The 24,005-nt window shown below is 40.7% G+C and overlaps 1 long non-coding RNA gene, 3 other non-coding genes and 3 pseudogenes across 5 annotated transcripts; 5 read left to right on the forward strand and 2 right to left on the reverse strand.

Moving 5' to 3' along the window:
• Nucleotides 1–945: 945 nt before the first annotated feature.
• On the forward strand, nt 946–1,016 carry TRNAR-CCU (transfer RNA arginine (anticodon CCU)). Its single transcript has one exon. It is a non-coding gene; the product is annotated as a tRNA-Arg (tRNA).
• Nucleotides 1,017–1,141: 125 nt separating this feature from the next.
• On the forward strand, nt 1,142–1,212 carry TRNAG-CCC (transfer RNA glycine (anticodon CCC)). The gene has a single exon. It is a non-coding gene; the product is annotated as a tRNA-Gly (tRNA).
• A 121-nt stretch (nt 1,213–1,333) lies between these two features.
• On the forward strand, nt 1,334–1,404 carry TRNAG-CCC (transfer RNA glycine (anticodon CCC)). Its single transcript has one exon. It is a non-coding gene; the product is annotated as a tRNA-Gly (tRNA).
• Nucleotides 1,405–1,776: 372 nt separating this feature from the next.
• On the forward strand, nt 1,777–9,482 carry LOC148801085 (uncharacterized). The gene is made up of 2 exons (XR_016083545.1): nt 1,777–7,592; nt 7,668–9,482. It is a non-coding gene; the product is annotated as an uncharacterized LOC148801085 (long non-coding RNA).
• Nucleotides 9,483–10,773: 1,291 nt separating this feature from the next.
• LOC104594739 (polypyrimidine tract-binding protein homolog 3 pseudogene) lies at nt 10,774–11,446 on the reverse strand (annotated as a pseudogene).
• Nucleotides 11,447–14,180: 2,734 nt separating this feature from the next.
• Nucleotides 14,181–15,847, forward strand: LOC148801086 (F-box/kelch-repeat protein At1g80440 pseudogene; annotated as a pseudogene).
• Nucleotides 15,848–20,783: 4,936 nt separating this feature from the next.
• On the reverse strand, nt 20,784–22,036 carry LOC104612344 (mitogen-activated protein kinase kinase 9 pseudogene; annotated as a pseudogene). The gene has a single exon (XR_016084655.1). The product of XR_016084655.1 is annotated as a mitogen-activated protein kinase kinase 9 pseudogene (transcript).
• Nucleotides 22,037–24,005: the final 1,969 nt, after the last annotated feature.

Below are 24,005 nucleotides of genomic sequence, written 5' to 3' on the forward strand. Positions count from 1 at the left end.
TGTACCTTTTCTAGTTTTTGAAATGGCTATTCTCACTTCTGACCCACTAAACTATAAATTAATGGCAGTAATTTTCCTCTATGGGAATTCCATTGCAAATTCTAATTTCTTTTATTGGGTCGGGCTTTGGGCTCGGGCTTCGGGCCCAAGTTGTAGGCCCGTTGGTCGGGCCAGGCTCGGGCTCAGGCCTAATATTTTTCCATTAATGAAGAGTAAAAGCCCGGCCCAGCCCGGCCCATGAACAGGTCTAGTAGTAACCTGCCATGGTATTGGTCGGGGTTCGATTTCCCGGATGTGCAGATTTATTAAATATTGCCATGTGGGCCTTTGCAATTCGATCTTAATTGTTTTTATGGCTGAATTCACTTTGGTTGTTTGGAAAAAAACAGTTTAGGCTGTTTTGGGAGCATTTACACATGATGCTTTAGTTAATTCAAGTCATCATTGTTTTTTCAACTAAAAAGGTATTGAGTGTAAATACTATTTTACCCACACTAATTATGAGATGTCATTCATGCAGGCTTCCAAACTGTTTTTTACAAAGAGACCGGATTTGTTCCTTACACCTGGTGTCTCATAGGCGCCTTACACGCACATCCTATCATCAACGTTCAAAGTATCGATACGATATGCATATCGTCTGTATCATATCGATACTTAGAAACAGCCGAAACACTTTGTTTTTAGTTTTTTTTTCAAATTTTGATTTTTTGGGAATTTTAAAACATGTTTTTTATTATTAAAAAAAAAACTTGGGGACAAGCATTTCGGACCATGTCTTTTTTAAAAGATATGATATGATACGTCTGATCGATACTTTAAACCATGCCTATCATGCATTGGAAACATCTCCTGTAGACATCCAAAGTTTTTCCTTTATGGCCAGGCCGGCACATTATATAGAGAGGTATTTACTTTCGTAATTCTATCACGTCCCAATTAAGGGCGCATCTAGTGTAGTGGTATCATAGTACCCTCCTACGGTACTGACCGGGGTTCGATTCCCCGGATGCGCAGGTTTATTACATTTTGCCAAATGGGTCTCTGCCTTTCGATCCTAATAGTTTTATGGCCAGGCCAACTGGCAAATTATACTAAGAGAGATCTTTCTTTCCACTGTTCCATGACATCCCAATTAAGGGCGCATCTGGTGTAGTGGTATCATAGTACCCTCCCACGGTACTGACCGGGGTTCGATTCCCCGGATGCGCAGGTTTATTACATTTTGCCAAATGGGCCTCTGCCTTTCATCCTAATAGTTTTATGGCCAGGCCAAGCAAATTATACTAAGAGAGATCTTTCTTTCCACTGTTCCATCACATCCCAATTAAGGGCGCATCTGGTGTAGTGGTATCATAGTACCCTCCCACGGTACTGACCGGGATTCGATTCCCCGGATGCGCAGGTTTATTAGATTTTGCCAAATGGGCCTCTGCCTTTCGATCCTAATAGTTTTATGGCGAGGCCAACTGGCAAATTATACTAAGAGAGATCTTTCTTTCCACTGTTCCATCACATCCCAATTAAGGGCGCATCTGGTGTAGTGGTATCATAGTACCCTCCCAGGGTACTGACCGGGGTTTGATTCCCCGGATGCGTAGGTTTATTAGATTTTGCCAAATGGGTCTCTGCCCTTCGATCTTAATCGTTTTATGGCCATGATTGATGATTCCATCGCATCCGAATAAGGGCTTATCTGGTGCAGTGGTGTTATAGCCTCGGTGCTGATCGGGGTTCGATTCCCTGGATGTCGCATATTTTGTAAGTTGCATAAACAGAGCGGGACCTGAATTTTTGTCCCAGCACAAAGAAAAGGTCATGCAATCCATGCTCCATTAAAGGCCACATGCACAAATCCAGAGTAGCTTCACCAATCTGCCTAATTTTTTCATTTTCCTATAAAACAATTTATGGCCCGGATCATAACCAAACTGTGTACAACAGCTATGAAAGCCAATAATGAATACATTAATTAAATGTTGATAATCTAGGTGTTGCTGATTTAGTGATGTGCTCGTGAGTCCGTGATTGGGATTTATAGCTCGTTTTGTTTGTAGCAAATGCAGGCACCTAGTCAGGGCACCATTCGCGCATTCGGAGGATGCACCACACGTCTCCGTATGTGAAGAATATATGCGAGCGTTCACAACCATCCAACCCTCCTCTTCTTTCCTTTTCTCTCGCAGACGAGACATCTCTCCTCATCCGCTCGACGGCGATTTCATAACTATCACCGCCGGCGATAAACAACTATCACCGGCAGCGGGATCAACCTCAGGTATTATTTTCTTTGCATTTCTTCTGCCTCCATTAAAATTAACCCTAATCGTTTTTTTGGGCTGGAGTCTTTGTCCATCAAGAACACCGGCGATCTCACCGACTCTGGTTTGCTGGCCATCTCCCGTGGCTGCCCAAAACTGGCCAAATTCGAGGTTCAAGACTGTAATAACATCACAGAGATGGGAATGGGGAACTTGGCTGGCATGCTCCAGAAAACGCTGGTTGATGTGAACATCTCTTGCTGCAAAAACCTCGATGCTGCATCCTCACTGCGAGGTCTGGTGCCAATCCGGGAGAGGATCCAGCGGTTGCACATAGATTGTATATGGGACAGCCTACAGAAGTCCGAGATTCCTAGCGATAAGTCCGCCCCTCGACATGCTTTCGACCTCAATGAATCTGCGGAGGAAGCCAGCACATCCAATTGCTCTGCTGCTGGGTTCATGAATGAGTCCTAAGAAGAAGACTGCTACTCCCACAGAGGGCAGAGGAGGAACTCCTCCATTTCACTCCACCCCTCCATCTCATCATCCAAGGCTCTGAAACAGAGCTACACATTCTTGACAATCACACCACAAGCAATAGCAAATACCCTTCTCGCTCGTCGAAATAATTTGCACTTCAACTGCTATTGCCAGTGCTCTTGATGAGGGAATCCCTTGAGACTTTGAAGTCTCAATCTTTGATTTTACCTCGGCCACGACTAGCCGAGTGAGAAGCAGTCCTGCCACAAGAGCTGCTGCCATCAGCATTGTGAACACTGCACTCCAGCTCTTAGCAGAAATGTAGCCGTCAACAATGGCCCAATTGCAGCTCCCACAGAGCCTGTGCCATCTATAATGGCTGTTACTGTTGCCCAAATCTGCTGATCTTTTAGCACTTCATCTTCATGGAAGAAGAAGAGATGCAAAGAAAATAATACCTGAGGTTGATCCCGCTGTCAGTGATGGTTGTGAAGTGGCCGCTGGGCGGATGGGGAGAGAGAGGGAGGAGAGATGTCTCAACTGCGAGAGGAGAGGAGAGGAGGGCGGATGGTTGTGAATGCTCACATGCTTCCGCCGTTCACACTATTAGGGTGTTTTGTAGTGTGGATTAGATAGTGGTGGGTGTGAATTGGTATATATCACATTCAGTGGCATGGACCAATTTATACCACACTTCAATTTATATTTGTTCTGAACCGTGGATAGATTGTGTGGAATGGACCAGTGGTGGCGTTTTATAGGTGTAGTGTGGATTGGTTCATACCACACTTTTTGATTACATGAGGTACATTTTATGTGAGATCCACAAAGTCTATCATAAATGTCTAATTTTTGTATTTTATATGGTAAATAAATTGAAAAAAAGGCATCAATGTAGACAACAATTGCATTTCTTAAATAATTAAAAAATAGTATTTTAAATATTAAAAAATAAAAGAATAATATTTTAAATAGTATTTTATTGATAAAAATATTAAAAATTAATATTTAAATAATGAAGAAAGAGTTGAAAAAGAGAACTGTCGGACTTGTGTTGGAATTAACATTAAAAATTATTATTTTATTGATAAAATATTGAAAAATTAAAAATTAAAATTATTAAAATATCAAATAAAATAAGAGTAATTAGGGTGTAATTCGCCCCTATCCACGCTATTTTGTGGAAGGGGACCGTCCACACATAGCAGAACACCATATCTTATTGTGGACAGGACCAAAACGATCTCATCCACATTTTTTACAACTACCAAACACCACCTTAGTTTGTAAGAGGTTGGATTTGCTCCCCGCACACCTCACACCAACTTCACAGCATGTCCTGGCCGCATATTAGGAACATCTCCCATACTTACATTTATTATTCATGGTGAGCAATACAAAGTGGGATGCCACTATGAGGCATGCTCTAGGAGAAGTAGATCCCAATTAATTTGGAAAGAGTGTAAATAGAAGGATAATTTTCTAAAACACCCCTTATAATTTCATGAACTTACTAAAACTTATGCTATGGTTTATGTTTTACTAAAACATCTCGTATAGTTTGCAATCCATTTACTTAACTGATCTTTCATTAGATGAAAGTGGAAAATGACAGTTTTAACCCTAATATCCATTCAAACAAATTTAATCAAAAGAAACTAAAAACAAAAATTTCATTTTTATCCCTAGAGAAAAACATAGACAACCACTGTCATTTTTGCTTTCTATACAAAAAAAAAGGATTACAACTACTTTCGGAATAAACAACCATGAATCCATACCCTTGAACATTTTACACTCAGTTTAGGGGTGCTTTTGGAATAAATAATCATGGGTCCGTGCCCTTGAACATTTTCATATGCCAAAATAACCATGGGTCCATTCAGTTTAAGTGATCATATTACTATTTTCATATGCCAAAATAAATAATTGTTAGTGAAAGGTCGATTAAATAAATTGATTGCACACTATAAGGAGTGTTTTAGTAAAATGCAAAGTACAGACAAGTTTAAATAAATCTTTGAAAATATATAGGGTGTTCTAATAAATAACCCTAAATACAAATATGTATAACGCAAGGCCGTGTATTTTGTATTTATAAATCTGCCTTTGCATTGTAGATATTTGTATTTGTATTCCTTACAAATGGAGCCCTCATACATAGTTTGGTTGCATTTTTAGATGAGGATGGAATTAGATTTGGCACTTGGCAGGTGAAATTGAGATTTGTCAATTCTGCAATTCCCTGAATTATGTAGCTATGGATCCATTTTCAATAGGCTGGTAATCGGTTTTGTCCATTGCTTTCTTAAACTATTCTGGTTTAGCTAATTTTGTTTAATTTCATAACGGAATTATGAAATGTCTGTTTTGCCCTTAAGTCAGAAACAGAGAAGGAGCACTGTTACTGCATGGAATAGTTGCCGCTGCAACTTCTGATCGCTAGTGAGATGGCGAAAAATAGTGCTTCTTCAACATTTTTTTTTTTTTTATCGTAAAAGCGATTTTTTGTATATATTTTTTAGCCAGATTTACGGTAATGGGTAGCAGCAACGAGTTATACGGCCGCAGGTTAGAGCTTCAAGTTTAATACCTCTATCACCATCGCCTCCAAGAGTTGCAGCGGCAGATCTGTATCGCCTTCAAATTTAATACCTCCGCAGTTAGCTGCACCGTCACCATCTCACTTTTTTTTCTCTCCTTTTACACCTTTGTCACCATCGGCTCCACCGATCTCACCGCTGCAACTCGGTGGTTGTTTGCAGAGGGGGCCACCGCAGCAGGTCAGAGCTGCAACGAATTGCTTCCGACGAGCTGAGGTGAGTGCAATAGAGAGAGATTGGGGCTTGCACACATCTGTGCTTGGGGAGAGAGAGCAGTTGGAGCTAATCCCATAACATCCACAGCATCAATCACGCCATCCTGTCTCGAGCCTCTCGGCGCTAATGGCGGAAATGGCAGTCACCCGTAGTGATTCTGGTGCTTACTCTCGAACTGGCAGGATGAGAATGCCACAGTGTTTTCTCCGTTCTCTACATCACCACCGTAAAGTGAGAAGATCCAGTGGCCGCACATGCTCTGCCTAAGGCTTCCTCCGTATCGGTCCTTTTAGCCATCTAATCAACCATTCAAACTCTATGTATCTCTTTCGGTCATAGTATGTAGGTAGTACTTCCACTCACACTGACTTCTCCCTTTCTAAGGTTTCTCTTTTTTGGATAAGCAAAATGACAAGCTTGAAGCTTGTATGGTGATAGAGATGGCGCAGCATGAGGCAGTAAATACCTCTGACATCTCAGCTTCGGAATCGTTTAGATATTGAGCTGCAGAGAGAAGAGCTAATGTGGAAGCAGAAATCAAGGATTCTGTGGCTCTAGGAAGGTGACCGAAATTCTAAATTCTATCATCGTACCACCATCATTCAAAGACAAAGAAATCGTATCCATTGCATTAAAAATAGAGATGGTCAGATGGTGACTTGTGAAGCTGAAATTCAGGAGTTAATTTTTAATTATTTTAATGATTTATTTACTTTCTAAAATCCAAATATAAACAACAATTTTTTTGAGTGTATTAATCCCATTCTTTCAGAGGAGATGAATTCTCTACTGTGCACCCCCTTCACTGCAGAAGAGATTCAGAGAGCAGCTTTCTCTATAGGAGCCTTTAAGACTCTAGGTCGGATGGTTTCTCGGCTATCTTCTTTGAAAAATTCTAGAGCATCATTGGGCCTGACCTTATTACAACCTTGCAGGACTGGTTTAGAATAGGAACAGCCCCGGATAGTTATAACTTCACGAACATTTGTCTCATTCCAAAGAGTCGCTGCCCTCAAGAGATAAATCAGTTCATGTCGATAAGTTTGACAAATGCGGTATACAGAAATTTTTTTGGTGCACCGGCTTCAACAAGTCCTCCCCTTTCTAGTAGATGATTCCCAATGTGCTTTTGTGAAGAAAGGGATAATTTCGGATAATGTAAGAATAGCTCATGAGGCTTATCATTTTCTTAAAAACCACAGGCCTTCTACATGGCCATTAATTGAAGTTTGGTGTGGTTGCGAAATTCAATGGCCACAATAAATGACGTCGTTTGGTGTGGCTGCTGAGATTTCGACAGCCACAGTAAATGCTCTACCATTTCGATTCCACCAAAACTGTCCATTTAATTCGACTCTTCAAATTCTGTCTCTCCATTTTTCCGCCAGAATTCTAGGGGGGCATGTTCTATTTTTTCTTCTACAAAAAGGGTGCTTCTTGGGGTGTAGTGTCTGCATGGAGTGAGAGCATTAGAAAGTTGAAGAGATTGGAAGAACTCCATCACCGTCTTCCGGCAAGATCTGCTCCTATTCTGTTTGGGATCGGTTTTCTTCTTCACTGCTGCCATTAAGGGTTCTCTCACACTAGATCAAAGCAGTCATCTATGCTTAAACAAGTTTTCTTTCTTTTCCCGGATGTAGGTCTCTTATTATTTGCTTTATAATTCACATATTTCTCAATTATTTTCTTGTTTGTCATACTAATTAATCGGTAATTCAGAGTTTAAATCCTTAAGGATCTTAATAAGGCTTATGATCGATTAAAATAGCAGTATATTATTAAAGTATTGGATAAATTGGGTTTCAATTCTCATTGGCGGGACCTAGTTCAGAGCTGCATAAGTTCAGTGGAGTTTACCTTCAAGATAAATGGCACCCAGAGAGGAAAGGCGAAGCCATCTCGCGGAATCAGGCAAGGGGATCCCTTGTCCCCATACATTTTCATTCTGGCTGTTCAAGCCCTCTCTCTACAAATCCAAGATGCAATTCAGAAGGGGAGTTTGCACCCTTTGAAGTTCAAGAGATCAGGAGTGAGTATCTCACATCTATTTTACGCTGATGACTGCCTCTTATTTTTAAAGACTGATATTCAGAATGCTCTTCAGATTAAAAAAAGTCCTACAAGAATACTCCAAAGTTTCGGGGCAGCTTATTAACCTGAACAAGTCAGATGTGAGTTTCAGCCGAAATACCCTTATCAAATTTAGGAAAATCATCATAAGAATTCTGGGGATCAAGGAAAGCAAGGGCCAACCAAGATATTTGGGCCTACCGAGCTCTATTGGGGCAAACAAATCAAGGATCTTTGATGCGGTGGTGAACAGAACCCAGTCAAAAGTTCAAGGCTGGAAAGGAGGTTCCCTCACGCAAGTTGGGAAAGAAGTTCTAGTCAAAGCTATTGCTACCCCATCGGCCATTCATTATATGAGCCATTTCAGGATTCTGAAAGGAATTTGCAGGAAGATAAATGGGCTTCTGTCCAATTTTATCTGGGGGCAGAGAAGTAATGAAAAGAAAATTAAGTGGGTGGCATGGAATAGAATGTGCAACAGCAAGATGAAGGGTGGTTTGGGCTTCCGAAACATCAAGTGTTTTAATCTTACCCTTCTAGCAAATGCAGCATGGAGATTGATTCAAAATTCCAATATCCTGTGGGGTAGAATCTTAAAACAAATATATTACCCCCAGTCCAGGTTTCTTGAGACTTCTCTAGGGTCCAAGCCATCCTGGGCTTGGAGGAGTTTGTTAGATGGTAGAGATTTATTGAGTAAGGGTTTAATCTGGCGGATTGGCAATGGAAAAATATTGATATTTGGAATGATGTGTGGATCCCAAATTTCTTGGAAGGTAGAGTGATCTCTGAGAGGCCTACTAATTGCACTATTAATAAAGTCTCTGACTTGATTCTCCTAAACCCGCAAAGGTGGAATATCACAGCCCTTCGCCTTTTCTTCTCTCCGGAGGAAGTTGTTGCTATAAAGAAGAATCCTATTGGCTTACATGAATCAGCGGACAGATTGATATGGTAATTTTCTAAGAATGAGGAATATTCTGTTAAAAGTGGCTATTATGTTGCAAAGTTATCCTCTCAAAGGCCATCTCATGCTGAACCCTCTAATAGGAATGATAAGTATCCTCAGATGCCGCCTGCAGAATGGAAGAAGGTTTGGAATTCTAAATCCCCCCCAAAAATAATTTTTTTTTGTGGCGGGCTATCTCCAATGCTCTTGCAGTTCACCAGCTATTGGCCAAGAAAGGGATGAGGATTTCTGTTCTGTGCCCCCGCTGTGGAGAGGAGGATGAATCGGTTGCCCATGTACTATTCAAATGTCCTTTTGCGAAGGCTGTTTGGTTTGCTAGCAACCTTGCAATGCGTACAGAGGGGATGGATCACGACTCTTTCTCAGACTGTAACCCAGCAGCATGAAATGCCAGATAACCAAGATTGGTTACAGGTCTTTTCGGTTTTCTGCTGGGAGATTTGGAAAGCTTGTAATGGGCTGATATTCAATGGTACAATCACCACCCCGAGTCAAGTAGCTGTGAAGAGTTGAAGTTTCATTTCAGAGCTCAGATCGACCTCTGTTAGTCGACCGGTTCCTCCAGACCCAGCTTCAAATATTGAACAGCAAAGAGGATGGTCCCCCCCCCCCCCCCCCCGGGGGTGGATAAAGGTTAATGTAGATGCAAGCTTTACAGCTAGCAGCTGCCGCTCTGGTATTGCTTGTATAATGAGGGATTCAGAGGGCTGCATTCTGACAGGTAGATTATCCAGGTGCCTCTGTGCCTTGGTGAAGATGGTAGAAGCCTTGGCCTTACGGTTGGGCTGCATGGAGGCCTCAATGTTTGGCCCAATAAAGGTGATTTTTGAAGCAGATTCGCTGGAGGTTATAAATGACATCCGATCGGCTATTAACTCAGCGGTTTCAACCTGTTTCTCTCCACTAAATGCTATCTGGAGTGACATTAAAATCTTTGTAGCATCTTTTGAATCTGTTAGTTTTCATCAAATTCCAAGATCTTGTAACTCCTTGGCGGACACTCTAGCCAAGCGTGCTTTGCAAGAGTTGAGTTTAGACTCTTCCTCCCCTGTTTTCCTTTTTAATGGTTTGAATAGAAGTTAAGTTGTCTTTGATTACCAAAAAAAAAAAAATGGTATGCACGGTATTAGGTATATACAACAAGTGAAGAAATAAGGCTATGTTTGGTTTGAAAGAAAAAGTAGGGAAAGCCAGTCACTTCATGGCCCATTTTCTACTGCCCCTGCTTCAAGCAACAGGTGCAACACAGAGAGAAAACTAAAGGGGTAATAGCATATAAGGGCAACTTTTTGGGTTTAATATCAATAAAAATAATATATTTTAAAAAAATTAAAAAATAGGTTAACTTTTTAAAAATAATATCAATAAAAGGGCAAAAACACTATTCATTTTCTTCTTCTTGCCATTTGTTCACCAGAGCTACCGCCCGCCGCTGTCCGCTACCACCTGCCACCGTTGTCGGCAGGTGGCGGCGGCGGCACTGGTGGTTTCTCTGTCCGACGCCGCCACCTCTACCCACCTCCGCTTCCGCCTCCGACAATGTTGCTAGAGATGGGTGGAGACAGAGGTGGCGGCGGTGACGGGCAGAGGAATGACCACCAGCATCGCCACCGCCACCTCTGGCAATGTTGCCAGAGGCGGAAGCGAAGGTGGGCGGAGACGGCGATGGGCGGCGGCCCTGGTGAACAATTGGCAAGAAGAAGATGAACAATGTTTTTGGCCTTTATTGATATTATTTTTAAAAAAGTTAACATATTTTTGAATTTTTTTAAATATATTACTTTTATTGATATTAAACCCCCAAAATTGCCCTTAAATGCTATGCTAGAAACCCAAAACTAAACCAACAAAGAGTGGAGACAAATCCCAGCAGTACACAAAGAGAAGATCTGCTGCCCACTTATCTTCTCCGTACATAGGACCACTCTCATCTTCCTAACGTATTTTGTGCTCTCTTTAGATGGTCTACAATTGAGAAGTGATCTGCCAATGGTACTGGCATGCTTGCACACAAGAGCTACGGGGGCCTGCTCCTCCGTTTCAAACAGGACCAGCGCCTGCCTTTTCCCGTTCACCTCAAAGAGCTTGGTGTTGACAATGTTTTCATGCTCTTCCAGGTTGTCAATGATTTCTTCCTCTGTGATGTCCTGGGGTAGGGTGGACAGGTGAATCATGCATCTTGGTTGGGGAGCAACAGTATCAGTAATTCTTTGTAGTTCACTTGTAGCTCACTAAGGTTTGAGAACTGAATATCCAATTAACAGCAACCATCATAAATATTACGACCTTGAAGAGTAGTTCTTGCTGAAACAGCACTCTGGCGTGATTGATACTGAATAAGTGCTTGAAAATTAGCTGACTTCTGTAATGTGACGATCTTCTCGACAAATCCATGAGAAAAAACTTATAGGATAGAGCAGGTGATGGACTGTAACTAAGAGAATTCGATTGGCTGTGTATCCTGGTCTCCTTATCGTCTTTGAGCATTCTGATCCATTCTCGTTGATTCTTGGTGCGAAGAGAACTGAATGTACACATTCCTCCCCCTAACGCTTGGCTGAACATTTGTATAGTAATGCAGTGCATTGACAGTTGAAGCAACATCAAGCATCTTGAGAAGAGCCTGGTTTTTAGCACGTAGCATCACAAGCTTGGTGACGACACCAAAAGGCTGGACGCTGAACCAACTGAAGGAGATCATTTTCAGATATTTAGTGCCAAACATCCCGCTGTTAACACTTCGCTTAATAGAACCGGTGCACTCTCTCAGTGATTGTTTACTTCAAGTTTCTTTCCACTCACACCGGCTTCTCCCTTTCTGGGGTGACTTTTGTTGATGTCATCGGTGCTAGGGTCCCATTGGAAGTGTGGAACAGTACCAATTTCATTCTCTGGGGTCCACGGAATGCAAAAACGTGGTGGGTTGCTTCTACTGCTGGGTTCTCATCATCGTTTCTGACAGGGGAGAAGACGAGATGATTCTTAATGTAATCGCGGATGATTTGAAGTCTAGATGAATGAGTTACTAGGTTGCTACTACTTGGAGGGTGTGCTTGAGCATTTCACCGTCACCAATTGAACCAGAGAAGGAGGAAGAGAAAAGGAATTGAAGAAAGAGAAAGATAGAGGGGAGAGAGAAATCGGAGGAGGGTAATATTGGGCTTTGAAAAATTGTTAAATATCAAGAGTGGTCACATGTGTACGGATTTTAACTGAATATTAACGGACACTAACAATGGGGTAGACTTAGTCAATTGTCCGAAACAGTAAGGATGGTTCAAGACAATAGTTAAACACTAAGGGTATAATTTGTCAATTAGCTAAACAGTAAGGGTAGTTTAAGAAATTAACCCTAAGATAAAGGGTAGGTCAGGCTGGTCGTCGAAATATGTAAATCTTTCTCTTATATGATTATTATACCATATTAAAAAAATACTTTTAATTGAAACAAACAAACTAGAAAAATTAAAAAAATAATAATAAATTAGACGTTCCCCCCACTCAAACAAAACATTATAGGCTACATTTGACATTCCTAATCTTAAGGGCTTCTTTTAATGGTTATAACAAGGCTGGTCATGTCAGATGGCCTCTCCTTGCACCATTGCCCCAAACAAGAGCTCTCAACTCTCCTTTTTTTATATCATCCTTTGCTCTCTCAATAAGCCACCTTAGCACTTACAACTATGCCAAAAATTTCATGGGAGGTTTGAGAAACAACAAAAAATTTCAAAAAGTTTTTAGCATTTTAAATTATTGTAAGTAATTACAATGATAAATTGGGAAAATTAAAATGAATACTAATAAATACGAGTAAATGAGTACGACTAAATAAAGATTCTAACAAAGGGGTCTACTTGCGACTATGTCAAAAAGTTCAGGGGAGATGATTTCAATTACCAAACTTTAAGGGAAGTTTTTGCCATGGTCAAAAGCTTAAAGGGAGGTTTTAGCAATTTACCCTAATAAATAATACTTAAACAAGTCAACAAGTATTTAGTAAGTAACTAAGTATACATGCATAATATTTCATTAGATGTCTTAAATTATCCATTTAATTTGCAATTATTATTGGTTTGGTTCAACCTATATTTAAATTCCTAGGAATGGTGACTGGGCAGATTTGGGGCGGCTTATCCTCTCCCCATCCCTGTTCCATCCTTGGTGGTAGGTCGGGTTACACCCTCTCCATTTGGAATGGGGAATCTCCAAATTTTCCTTTTCCCGAGGCAACCTCCAAAAATATATCATATTTTGGGGGTATTTTAGAAATTAATGTTAAACTTTAGGTGTTCTAATAGTTTACCATTTGGTTTGAGAAATTATATTCAAACCCCATCCTCTCCCTGACCCTGTTTAAGATTGGAGAAAATCTACCCCATTTGGGACAAGGTGGAAGGGCCCTCGGTATTTTGAAACAAAGTTTATTTAACACAAATAATAAAAATTAATAAAAATAAAATTCATTCGAATTCAATTTAGGATAATCAAAGTTAACAATGACCATAACCCAAAAATAATATTTGAATTGGATTTAGTTTGGCTTTACTCAACTGAAAATGGCATATAGATCCTTCAACTTGGGTTTTGATTAACAAAGTGCCTGCGAATAAGTCCTTAAAATAAAAAATGTCGAATGCAGCCTTAATCTTTCTTTAGCAGTGCTGGATGCTTAGCAATTTTGTAAGTTTTATGTCGACAAACTTAGCAAAGCGTTCTCTCGTAAGGCTTCGTTTCATGTTCCGACATTTCTCTATCCATCCCTCATTTTTCTATGCAAAATCATGGTATATGATTTGAGTATAAATTGTGATTTATTTTTGTTTCAGATTTAACTCTTTTATTAAAATAAAACCCCAAATTAAATTAAACCAGAATTTCTATTATTTTCATTTCATCCATGCATTTGTATTTTTATTAGTGTAAATACAATTGCACCACAGTCAAATGCAGCTTGGGCTAAGTCATGTACAGTGCAAAAACAAGGTTTAGAAATACTGTATCCATATTTAAGGAATACAAATACAAATATATAGAATAAAAAATTTTGTATTTTATATTATTTTATATATATTTGTATTATACATTATATTTGTAATCTTTCCAAACTGAGCCTAATGTTTTGCACTGAATATATTTATATTTTGGTACCGAATCCGGCTTTAGTCCAATAGCTTCTGTCATGGCAGCATTCGAGCAAAAGGAGGACAAAGGAGGACGCGCCACACGTCCTCCACTATGTAAATTTTTTGGAGCATGCGGGGGAGTTCAATGAGTTTAACGCCGTTAGCTTGCATACAAAATCCATTTTTTCGAATCCGATCCTCTCCTCTCTTTTCGCTCGATTGTCGCAGGTTTTCTTCTCTACATCCACTATCAGTGACGACAGATTTGGATGGCAACCGACAACCATTTTACACGCGTCCTCCACTCTCGTCAATTTGTAAACAAGAGATTCTCTCTCTCTTTCTCTCTCATTTTCCTCATTAAAATTACAAACTACTTCTCTTCTTACTACTCTGTCATAGTTGTCCGATTTAATCCTGTTTTTTTTTTCTGTGTTTCTGTTATATCAAGATGAATCTAGTTCCATGTCTTCCCAATGAGATTGCCCGTGAATGCTTAATACGCGTTCCTTACAACCAGTTCTCCACTGTCTCGGCTGTCTGCAAAGGTTGGAAAGAAGAGGTGGAGTCGGTGCAGTTTCACCAGCAGAGGAAGTCCGGAGAATTGAGCCAAGCCATCGTTGCCCTTACGCAAGCTGAACAGAACCGAGCGTCCCCTGCGCTAAATTAAAGTACCCTGCGACACCTGCCTACCAGCTTTGCTTTTTGAGCCTACCACTGGCTCGTGGAGTAGCCTGCCGCCGGCCCCTGGGTTTCCCGACGGTTTGCCGTTGTTCTCCCAGTGCGCTGGGGTTGGACGGAATCTGATGGTGATTGGCGGGTGGAACCCGACGACGTGGGAAGTATCTAAACAGATGAATTGTGAATTATTCAAAAAAACAAAAACTGTGAATTATTGGGTCATCGGGTAAGTCAACGTGAACTTCGAGCATACCAACAATGTGGAAATGCATGAAGTATCTGTCATGATTCATGGTGGTCACTTTTTCTCTTCTATGTGTTTTGCTTCCATGGAGAGGATAAGAATCGACTCTGTACCATCCCTGCTCACACCTCTCTTCATCATCACTCTAATAATTTCGATCATCTGTGTCTCTTCTTCTACTCCTAATGAACAAATTCTCCTTGATTGCGGTTCCACTCTAAATGCAGAGCCATCGCCAGATGGACGGAATTGGACCGGAGATGTAGGTTCTGGTTTCGCAACCTCTACATGTTTCAATACATCAATAATCTCCACAGCTTTATCTTTGTATCGAGACTCCAGCGTGCCCCAAATCCCGTATGTAACAGCTCGTATATTCCACTCACCTTTCACCTACACATTCCCGGTTGCTACCGGTCCCAAATTTATTCGGCTCTACTTCTATCTAGTTTCCTATTCTGGTCTCGACAAAACTAAAGCTTTCTTTGACGTCTCCGCTGGTCCTTACACTCTACTACGTAATTTCAGTGCGTAGGCTCTGAAAACAGCTTCCTTGGTCAAAGAATTCTCTATCAACATAAAGAATCTGAGCTTATTAGAAATCATATTCACGCCAACTCCTAATACCTTTGAGACGTATGGTTTTGTGAATGGAATTGAGATTCTTTCCATGATCTTTATGTAAGAGGTGAGCAAACTTCTATTCCTTTAGTTGGTCAACGAAGCCCATTTTATATTGCAAACACTCTACCTCTTCCATCTGATATTGGCTGCCGCCGCTTCTCGTTAGCTGAGATAAAGGCAGCTACGGACAACTTCAACGAGACACGGCTGACTAGCATCGGTGGCTTCAGTAGCGTCTACAGAGGCTACACCATCGACAATGCCATTGGAGTCACCAGCACTACCATTGCAATCAATTGTGGGAATCCAAAGTCTCAACAGGGTGCGGTCTAAAGCGGTGTTTCGTTTTCGATTTCATATCCGGCAGATGGCACCGTGGGGCCGACATGCCGGGGGGGGGGGGGGGGTCTTGCTTGTTCTTCACCTGCCCGTTGGATTTTGATAGGAAGATTTTCGTAGCTGGCGGGCATGATGACGAGAAGAACGCACTGGAGTCTGCAATGTCTTACGATCTGGCAAAGGATGATTGGGCCCCGCTTCCCGATATAGAGAGGCCCCGCTACCGGTGATGGTTGTTTATCGTCACCGGGTGGATGGGGAGAGAGATAGAAGAGAAGACACTCTAGCGAAAGGAGAGGAAAGAAGAGAGAAGATCGAATTGAAAAAAGCAAGCTAACGAAGTTAAACTCGTTAAACTCCCCCGAATGCTTCAAACATTTTACACGAGGTGAAGGACGCATGTTTGCGCGAAGGGTGCCTTGACAGATACTACCTGGACTAAAGCTGGAATCTAAAAAATGGTGACGGGATCTGCTCTTATAAATGGGCGCCATACAGGCACATCCACCGTGCATTTGAAACATCTCCCGTGAATAATAACTAATAACTATGGGAGATGTTTCAATGCATGACAGGATGTGCGTGTGATGCGCCTGTGAGGCACCAGGTGTGAGTAGCAGATCCGATCTTCAAAAAATGTATTATATAATAAATATATTTATTATTTATAAATATTATAATGTGACACATGTAAAAAGTCGATTATTGAATTTACAACTCACACATGGTAATACTAACACTAGTGGGAGTAATCTCTATGTCGGACATGCTGCATAAGAGATTCTTAGTTCTGATAGTAAAATAAAAATAAGAAAGTCAAAGTTAGAAGGGCTATTTATTGGGGCAGTTGCAACTTGCAATACCTGAACTTTTAAAAACCTCAATTTAGTCCCTCTTTTAATAGTCTGTCAATTTTGAAAATAATAAAACAACCCTTCAAAGAAATGTTGTTCATTATCTTTTCTCTTGAGATTGAAGACGGAAACGATTATATTCACTACAAGAAATGATTGGATTCAGCTACTTCAGCTATTACCAGACAACCCTCACCTGTTCCGGACACAAAAGCCAGTTAAAAGAAAAGAAATTACTCATGAAAAGCTTTAGAAAGGTGCATACAGAACAAAAAATGAATCCAAAACCAGAGCTAAACCAAATTCATGGTGGTGATTGCAAAATTTACAGTAGTCTTCTGAGAAATCTGAAACCACCATTATCCCTCAGAACTTGTGAGCGATTTCAAGGATGGCAACCTTTGCCTCCACAATGCATGTGTCTTCCTCTACAAACCCATTTGAAGGTTTTTTTGTTTTTTTTTTTTTTAGTTCATTAACTGTAATTAAATTGGGAAAACCCCGGATGGTGGGATGAGTTACTAAACCAACTCCAGCTTTTCAATTCGATATTTTTGTTGTTGTTTTAGATCCAACATCCTTAAAACGTGTTCTACATACATCTTATCCAAATAGAGCTTTTCAGCCACAGAGAAACAGAGTCAAGGATTTGCCTCTAGGAAGAGACCAATCCTCCATTTGCAGTTTCCTGCTGTGAATACTTACGAAGAATGAACCGGGCCCTTCAACTCAGAAAACTTGGAGATCTTCCAAGTATGGGTATAAGATGCAGACTATCCTGTCAACAAGAAACACTCACGTTTTCTGCACTCCTTTTTCTACAAATGAGCAATTCTGTACCAAGCACACATGCATCATCGATGAGGTATCCATTGGAAATGTTGTTGAAGGTGGAGAGAGGCATGAACATGGTGAAACCTCACTGAGTTTTTATAGCATGAAAACAATATCCGTTTTTGTTCAATCTCAAGGTAGAAGATAATGAACAGTGTTCTTTCTAAGGATAGTTTTGATATTTTTAAAAGTTTTAAATTGCATATGTTATTACTTGATATAGATAACTAATGGACCGTTATGGTAGGGACTAAATTGATAGTTTTTAGAAGTTAAGCACTGAAGTGACACATTTTAAAGTTTGAGTATTAAAATGAAACTACCCTAAGAGTACAGGATACTAATATGCAATTTACTCCCAATTTTAAAACATATCAATCTGAACCCGCCCAAGTTGCACCCCTAATTGAAATGTCTTAATGCAGTTGAAGGTTCATCCTTTTGGGTCTATAGGCTTAGAGAGTACCTTAAGAAGCTATTTTAAAAAGTTGAGAATAATAATGACGATAGAGTTTTGGGTAAAAATTTCTTACCATGAGCTTCATTCTTTTCAAAATGAAAGTTGGGTCCATGGCAGAAAAATAAAATGTATGTAGCTTGCAGAACTAAAAATATTAGTGCCCCACACTAGGGGTGTTCACAGTTCGGTTAACCGAACCATGGGCATATTTTGCAAACCGAAGTATTGAACCGGTGGTATTGGTTTTCTCATTTTTTCCAAACTAGTACCACCAGTTATCCGGTCTGTCAATTTCGATTATTAACCGGTTTGGTTTTTCGGTTTTTTATATTTATAATATATTATATAAATATATATATAATATTATATTATAAATATTATAAATATATATCATATATAATATATATATAGATAGATTATTATAAATATAATATAAGTATATATTTATATATAAAACGAATATATTTTTATAAATAATATATAGAAAATATGTGACATATATTAAAAATATGTATAAAATATACATATAAATATATATACCGGTCGATTCAATTAATCGCCGATTTTTTGTAGGTTAACCAGTTCGGTTTTTCAGTTTTCATGGACACCCCTACCCCACACTAGCCATTTTATTTTGGGTTTTTATAGTTCAGTCTACCCTTAGGGTGGAGATAAGATTTCTCTAGGTGGACTGAATCCTGCCTTTGGATTGATGCCAAATTCACGGACAGCATGTGGTTTATAGAGGGCTACTAGTAGACTAAGAGGGGGCTGCAATTCAGATTTCTAAGATGGATCACAGTCCACTTATCCCTTTTTTTTCCTTTGACCTTCGACTATCTCTCTCTACACACAGCACAAAAAATGGTCGCAACGGTGTGGCAAGATAAATCACTATCTCCCCCTCTCTCATATTCTATCTTCTTCTTCTTCTTCACTTTTGCACTATTGATTTCTTTTTGTTGTCTACTATTTTAGGGCATTAATCAGTGAAGGGGACAGACAGAGTTGAGGTACAGCCGACCTTACCCACCTCTATTCTCTTTAGAGTTTTTTCTGCCATTTTGAGGGCTATCTGCTTTTGCACTGTAGATTCATTTTAGAACATTTTGCTTAACATAAATTTTAATAGGAATTGAAGATTGGTGGTCTTAATCTTGTTATATGTGGAGAGCATGCTTTCATTTTGAAAAAAAAAAAATCTCTATATTGAAGATTAGTGGTCTACCACTACCAGTGCTTTTTTTTTTGTTTATTTGTCTACCAATGCCTTTGCTTTCTCATAAATGGGCTTAATAGATAACTTTTGCTCTTTTGATGCAAAGATAGTGATGCGACTACTAACTAATTATCAATGACGACCCTCTCAATGTACTGATCCAATGGTCTCAGGCTGGCTTTAATGAAGATATAGATGTATTTTTCCTTATCTGGGTCACAGCAACACGGCCCAACATAAAAAGCCCACGATTTAAAAAGTTAAAATGAAACACCCAAACGTCCTCTTCTGATCGTCACCATTCGTCAGTACTAAAAAAAATTGGGAGAAGTACCAATCAGCCCAGATCAAAATTTATTAAGCCTAAAGTACAGGGATGCATCCTAACCGTGAATTGATGTCAAATTTACGAACAGGATGTAGTTTATAGGGGGAGAGGGTTAGTTGTAGGAGGCTGGAATTCAGAATTCTGCATTGTGTGTTTCCGTACTATTCCCGAAAAAAATTGCATGTCCTGTGAATCAGATATGAGTGAATATGGGGGACCCATTATGGTTTGTCACAAAGCCCAAATCTACGTAAAGTGAAACTGTGAACGTGACAAGTATCTCCTAGTGGTTTATGTTTATGCATCCGCTAGCTTGATGCGGATGTCCAGTCACATCGATTGAGACAAGCTTGGAGCCTTCGAGGCCATCATCATTTTCGTGTACGTTACTGGTGATAGCGATTAGAGAGTTTTCAATGTAACAGGTGCTCTCAGGTCTTAGCCGTCAAATTACTCGACTTTCCTACGAACCGTAGATCGTTATGATCAGTAACACATTCAACGACCAGATCTAGCCCATGAATCTTCTGGTTGCCTTCCTTCGTATCTTATCTTTAGATAGTCTATAAGAGATTCCATCTCTACGATAGCCGATAGGATACAACTTGCATCATATAAGACAAAGACAACTCCTCCTAGGTCTAACATGCGCATGGTATAGGAGTACACGACCACCAGTTGTTCACCGGGACTCCTCTAATCCGAACTTCTACGAAATGTCAGAAACACAACTGAAAAGTGTCTGCAACGGCCGCCGTCGTAGACATGCATTGACCACTATTCACCAATCACAGACGAAGAAACGGCATCTTTTGAATAAAAGATCGTTCAATAATTACTGAATTAGCAGAACTAAGTTATTAACATGTTTACACCTTATTTTTATTTGACTTGGCCTAGTAAAAGAGGGACACGTAGATATGTTCCGTTAGCAAAGCAACAAGTCAACGAAGAGAGACTTGTTAGCCGGATCACCTCGATATATAGCCATGTTGGAATTAGGTCACCCTGGAGTCCCAATGAATTCGTAACATAAGAGTCTAATCGACCTTAGATCACGCACGGTAGACTTTATCCTCTCCCCATCTGGATCGGACAATAACACAAGGATCGTAAACTAATACGATATCCTCCAAATGAAACAAAAACATACCTCGTCTATCCCGGCCAAAGATTTCGAAACTATTCCTTGAGATTCATGATAGTTCAGCATCAACCCCTCCAACGCCCAAATACGCATAGCACTCTCTCATTTTCAACTCGTAATCTACCGTAACAATATTAACTTAAGAATCGAGGCGACCTCGCTGGATTATCACCCCAAATTCCATGAGATTCACTGCAGCTCGTGTTTTGCAGAACAACCAACTCGCCCCACACCGAAGCCCTAGATCATCCTCTAGAAGGGAGCATGCAGTTCGTGCTCCATCGGAAGGCTTAATAGATAAAGTGATAAACAATGACATAATAATTTGTAAATAACTAATCATCTCAAGTAATTATCTCTTTTTTCATCGGCCAATTTACCGTGAAAAGGATACAAGATCCTCTATAGAAGATTCCGAAGGGAAAAAAATAAATAAAAGAAAAAAAAAAGGAGCCCGTCGTCTTATGTTTTGTACAAACTCCGGGGAATGAGATTCCGGCATCGGAAAAGAAAAACACCGGCGGATCTCATTGGATGTTCTATGAAACTAGCGTTCAATTCCGATCTTTGGCGACGAAAGGGTGCGATAACAGCTGTGATACAGTCCATCTTTTGCTCGATTCCTTCTGCAAGCAACAGTGGATGAAGCTCCTGAATTCCTCTGAAGCACTCTCCGGCAGGCTAGGTGGCTCTCCAAAGCATATGGTGCACATTAGCGTTGCCCAGTCTGGTCTCTGACCAAGGGGTAAAAATGGAAAATGACCCATGTAGAGCTCCAGCAGTGTCAGCCCCAAACTCCAGACGTCTCCGGCGTAGCCGTTGTAGTTCGCGCCGTACGTGTCCGGATCAAACCGCTCCGGGCTCATATAAGCGCACGTACCCACGTAAGAATCGCAGGGATCAAGGGTACGGCACATGATCTTGCTGACTCCGAAGTCAGCAATCTTGACCTCCATCTTCTTGTTGACGAGTAAATTGGACGGCTTGATGTCGCGGTGGACGATCTTCTGGGTGTGCAGGTAGTTAAGACCGTTGAGAACTTGACAAGCGACGCTCGAAAGAGAGGATTCACCGAAGGTTCCCTTCGATTTGAGGAGGCTGTCGAGGGTGCCGGCGTCCATGTACTCCATCAGGAAGGCGATGTCGCCGTTCGGCTTCTCGAAGATTCCGTGGCAGCGTACGACGTAGGGAGAGTCTGTGCGGCGGAGGATTTCTATCTCCCGGAAGATCTGGCGGCGGACGGTGGTGTCGCAGTCGCCGTGCACGGCCTTGAGGGCGTAGATGGCAGAGGTGCGCTTGTGGCAGACTTTGTAGACTGTGCCGCCGTTGCCGTGGCCGAGGACCTCAAGCTTCTCGAGGTCGGAGAGGCGATCGATATCCTGGGTGGTGGGGGCGGAGAGGAAGGAAGGAGGGAGGGGGAGGGGGAGGCGAGGGGGGCGATCGGCGGAATCCGGTAAGGGGAGGCGGAGATTCAACTGTCGGCGTTCTCGGACAAGTGCCATGCGACGAGAATGTTGTTATCTGCTATCTGAGGTGTGAGAGTGGAATGATCAATGATGGGATGAGATAAACAAATGGCGGGGGGTGCTTATATATATAGGTGTAGCTTTTGGGGAGTGAAAAAACGTGCTGAGTTAAGGAAGGTAGGATAGAAAGTGAGATGGGTCCCAATTGCTAAAGTAAGTGGTATTCTACTTTTCTAGGATGAACGATCCGGGGATGGGTCGGGATCTTCTACCAATAAGACTGAGAGTAAACCATTGGTATGGGGACTTGTCTTTTCTTTGAGATCGGTTTGTTGCCACGTGGACGTCTAGGTGGAAAGTTAGAAACAACTTTGACAGCTGTCTGCAGTAGGCTGGTATCCATAATTCCAGGCTAGTTTTCTCATTTTACGGATAATTCCAGACTTCCAAATTAAATAAAATTGTAGATGAGATGGGTCCGGATGGAGTTGAGATGGAACATCTCGCCATGATGATATCATTAGATTTGGATGCGCTGTGGGACATTGTGGGGCGTCCCCTTATGGGGCGCAGATGTGAACTCTTTGGTAGCGATGAATTCACCACTTTTTGATTCAACAGAGTTGATGGGATGCTTGAGAGTCAATCCAGTTTGGAAGACCATTTTGTCTAATGTTCTAGGATTTTAGGAAATGTAAATAATGATGGATTAATGAACCAGTGCTTGTTCTATAATTTTCTATTATTTATTTGATTTTATGGTTTTTCTGATAGCTATTTGATTTTATGGTTGGAGGTGTAACTGAAAGATTCTAGTGTTTTAAGGCAGGTTTAATTTGATTAACAGCTTACCACTAACCCGAAGAAATTGGACTAAAATTAGGCAACATTAAAGAGGAAATAAGAAAAAGATAAAAAAAAAAAAGAGAAAGAAAAGAATTCTCGTTGTCTTGTTGTCTAGAGTACTAATCCCATTTGGTGACTAATTTAGAAATTATCGGTGTATAACTACTACTACTACTAATCATAAAAGCAATTAGAGTTATGATCCGATAGGCACACTTGGTGAAGTAGCACATTGAGTAAGTACACTGCACACAATCGATTGTGTTTAAATCATGGAATAAGTGGGTTAGGACGCATGTTGATTTTTTATGCATGTATACGGCATCCGAAAATCCAATTTGGTATTAGAGATTTCACATAATCCATTAAATTTAAATTACTTTTCTAATCTTGTGAGACCTCTAATAACAAGGTCAAAACATCAATAAACACCAACAGCAAAGCACAAATACCTTTTATAGAGACCATATCTCATCTGGCAAAAACTCTTGTAACAATGAAGTCCAGAACTAAAATTCCAGCAGATAATGAAACTATTAACTACAAAATAATTAGAGACAATTTTGACTCCTAGCTAGCAATTCCAAGATAGGGTGATCAATGCTGTAGTGGTAGCATTTCCTGGCGTACCACCTCGGCCATTTCAGTGGTGGTAATGTTGTCTTTATGCAGACTGATTTGGCTTCAGCTCGTTGAACCATCTTCTTCCGGTTTAAGCCATGATCCAGACCGTTTGCAATTACCACATTAAATGGGTCTTCTTTTTAGATGGTCCAGCATCATCTTCAAGCACCAGCTGACGTGGACTGGGAGGGACCACAGACATAATGGACGTTGCTTCAGCAACAAGTCTGCATGAATTATAAGTCGACATATTTGCCTCCATCTCCAACCTGTGTTATCCACAATCTTATGAGTAACCGCCTTATCATAACCACTTAAAGTTATTCTCATGAGCGATGCCTCCTCCATAATTCTCGCTGGATTACGATTGTAAAATCTCCACCCAAAGATTTTGCTTCATCGATCTTTAAAATTTGAATTCACTTGGGGCTGTCAAAATGCCAGGGATCGAATTTTTGCCCCATACCAACAAATTAGGGGACTCCGGGCTGCCAATTCCACGGCCCCCATTTGGACAGGAAATTGACGGAATGACGGGTAGACACGTAGCTCTCCGGGTAATTCACTTTAAGCAGACCTCTGAGATTGCAGCTTCTGGCCTTTCGAACTG

The sequence above is a fragment of the Nelumbo nucifera genome, chromosome 3 (assembly GCF_055504915.1).
Source record: "Nelumbo nucifera cultivar China Antique chromosome 3, China Antique-T2T, whole genome shotgun sequence".
Lineage (NCBI taxonomy): Eukaryota > Viridiplantae > Streptophyta > Magnoliopsida > Proteales > Nelumbonaceae > Nelumbo > Nelumbo nucifera.